Below are 3,340 nucleotides of genomic sequence, written 5' to 3'. Positions count from 1 at the left end.
ATTCTGTATAATACAAGGTGGGGTGGGCTCAGTACATATCTTATATTACATTCTGTACAATACAAGATGGGGTGGACCTCAGTACATGTCTTATATTACATTCTGTATAATACAAGGTGGGGTGGACTCAATACATGCCTAATATTACTTTCTGTATAATACAAGGTGGGGTGGACTCAAAACATATCTTATATTACATTCTGTGCAATACAAGTTGGGGTGGCCTTGAAGGTCAGCAAGTCCGGCATAAAAGGACTTGCTGATCCTCAGTATGTCAGTCTGTGAAGAAGTCACCGATCCCTCTTCCTCCTTCAGGCTGCTGATTACAGAAGTCTCTCTGAGCAGCTTCTGGAAGAAGAAGTGCGAGCACTTCTAGTCCTGCTCCACAGACTCTGGACAAGAAGACGCTGCTTAAGGCCCCTTTAACTCGACTCGTCACAATGTGAGATCACAGGGTGAGGCCCCTTTAACTGGACGGGTCATACTGTGAGATGACAGGGTGAGGCCCCTTTAACTGGACTGGTCACACCTTGAGATCAGAGGGTGAGGCCACTTTTACTGGAAAGGTCATATCATGAGATACAGTCTATATTGTATTGTATTGCTTCGAAATTGTCAAATTTTGTTTTAACTCTGTGTATTCTTAAATTTTATGTCATAATGTATGTTTTGTAATTTTAAAAAAATAGCAGAAACCTTCTAGTCATACGCGAAGCGAACTCTACAATGGGCTTATTTATGAACAGACATGTTATCCATTATTGCACTGGCCGACGTTACAGATAGTAAGTAACAGCGCAGCGCTATGAGCAGGTACCGAGTCAGTCTCGGTCATGCCCACACGACTCCACGAGTCCGGGAGTGTCAAAAGGTGCGCAGTGAACAATCACCAAAGAGTAGCAGTTTTGCTGCTTCCCTTTGATCGCTCAGCTGGTAGAGCGGAGGACTGTAATACAGCAACAGGTCAAAGTCATCCTTAGGTTGCTGGTTCGAAGGAACAAACGTGCTTTTGAAATAATTAACTCAAGGCCGTTCTCTTAACATTACAGGCGGCCGACAGCTTAACATATTGGTACGTTAAACTTTCTGTGTCTTCCCGAACACGGCTGTTTTGATCAAGCATTTGCCTCTGCTCACCAGCAGTGAGTGACTTTGAGTAACAACACTTCAAACCGCTTTCAGGCAAAACATTCTTCCATCAGTCAGTCAGTCAGACAGACAGGGCTCTCGCTGCTCCCTCAAGCTCGGGGCCGCTGTGCCTTTCCTGTGACCTCGTCTAACTTCCGCAGTCTCGGGCTTTTCTCAGCATCATTCACGATTACTGCGGCTTCCCGTTCTGCTGTTGCTCACTTGCTGATGTTCGATACCACCGATTGGAGCAAAGTATTGATTACATTCAGGGAGGGGGCCAACCCAAGGCAAGATTTCTCTGCTGGTCGTGGAGCCACTTGGAGGCGTGTACAAAGCAGCTACTGTGAAGGGCAATTTACAAGAAACAACCTCAAATATGGAATAAAGTGGTGCAGTAGCAACATGGATACAGTATTGGCTAAGGGACAGGAAACGTAAATTAGTGGTGAACAGTTGTCTTTCGGACTGCAAGGAGGTGTACAGTGGTGTTCCCCAGGAGTCGGTGCTGGGACCACTGCTTTTCTTGATATATATTAATGATTTGGACTTGGGTGTACAGGTCGCAATTTCAAAATTTGCAGATGACACAAAACTTGGAAGCTCAGTAAACAGTCAGGAGGATAGCGATAGACTTCAAGAGGATATAGACAGGCTGGTGGCATGGGCGGACACGTGGCAGATGAAAATTAACGCAGAAAAATGCAAAGTGATGCATTTCGGCAGGAATAACAGGAGAGGCAATATAAACTAAAGGGCACAACTCTAAAAGGGGTACAGGAAAATAGAGATCTGGTTGTATATGTGAACAAATCGTTGAAGGTGACAGGGCAGGTTGAGAAAGCGGTTAAAAAGCATACGGGATCCTGGGCTTTATTGGTAGAGTACAAAAGCATGGAAGTTATGATGAACCTTTACAAAACACGGTTCAGCCATATCTGGAGTATTGTGTTCAGTTCTGTGCACCGCACTTTAGGAATGACGTGAAGGCCTTAGACAGGGTGCAGAAGAGACTTACTCGAATGATTCCAGGGATGAAGAATTTTATTTACGTGGATAGACTGGGGAAGCTGGGGTTGTTCTCCTTGGAACAGAGAGGGTTGCGAGGAGATTTGATAGAGATTTTCAAAACCACGAAGGGTTTAGACAGAGTATACAGAGAGAAACAGTTCCCATTGGCAGAAGGGTCAAGGACCAGACGGCATAGATTTAAGGCGTTTGGCAAAAGAACCAAAGATGACACGAGGAAAACATTTTTTACACAGCGAGTGGTTACAATCTGGAATGCACTGCCCGAGGGGCTGATTCAATCATGGAAAGGAAATACAAATGCAGGGCGACGGGGATGGGGCGGGGGAGTGTGACTAGCTGGATTGCTCTTTCATAGAGCAGGCACGGTCTCGATAGGCCAAATGGCCTCATTCCGTGCTGTAACCTTTCTATGATTCTGATAGAGTGCTCGCTGAGCATGTGAGAGATGGGAGGATATATTCTTGCATTCTCCACTCACCTTTTTACTTTGGTCAATTGTCCAGCAACAAAGTGGCGTCAGTTTTCAGCGAGCCCATGGTCCATGTACTTCTTAAGCTTCACTGCGTGCTACGGTACAGAGAGCTCAAGGGGCAGCACATCTTTTGGTGTGCTGCAGGAAGCAAAAATTCTTGATTTTGGTCTTGAGCAAAGATGGAAAAAAAAGCTTAAAAATGCCTTCTCTGAGGATTGAACTCAGGACCTTCAGATTATGAGACTGACGCGCTGCCTGCTGCGCTAAGAAGGCATGTAATGGACAAATTTCCAGGCAGCACTATGAAGTAGCACAGTTTGCAAGGTGTAAAATCATAAACTCATCGGCAGTTTGTAAAAACTCTCCATCCAGGTGGAAATCGAACCAACAATCTTCTGAATTCTGGTCAGACACTTTCTCCATTGCTCCACTGTCCCAGGGTGTGGAGAATAAGTCGGAGCTCACACTCTCACAGCGCTGCGGTATGAGCAGGTACCGAGTCAGTCTCGGTCATGCCCACGCGATTCCACGAGTCAGGGAGTGTCAAATGGCGTACGGTGAACAATCACCAAAGAGAGAGACCTTTGCTGCTTCCCTTCGATAGCTCAGTTGGTAGTGCAGAAAACTTGTAGAGATTAAAACTTGAAAGCAAAATCATTCTTAAATCGCTGGTTTAATTCCGGCTCAAAATAGTGGTTTTGCAGTAAA

The 3,340-nt window shown here is 45.4% G+C and overlaps 1 non-coding gene across 1 annotated transcript; it reads right to left on the bottom strand.

Moving 5' to 3' along the window:
• Positions 1-2,832: 2,832 nt before the first annotated feature.
• trnam-cau (transfer RNA methionine (anticodon CAU)) lies at positions 2,833-2,905 on the bottom strand. Its single transcript has one exon. It is a non-coding gene; the product is annotated as a tRNA-Met (tRNA).
• Between the last annotated feature and the right edge of the window lie 435 nt (positions 2,906-3,340).

Source organism: Heptranchias perlo, unplaced genomic scaffold (assembly GCF_035084215.1).
Source record: "Heptranchias perlo isolate sHepPer1 unplaced genomic scaffold, sHepPer1.hap1 HAP1_SCAFFOLD_50, whole genome shotgun sequence".
Lineage (NCBI taxonomy): Eukaryota > Metazoa > Chordata > Chondrichthyes > Hexanchiformes > Hexanchidae > Heptranchias > Heptranchias perlo.
This window is presented reverse-complemented; position numbering and strand designations above follow the sequence as displayed.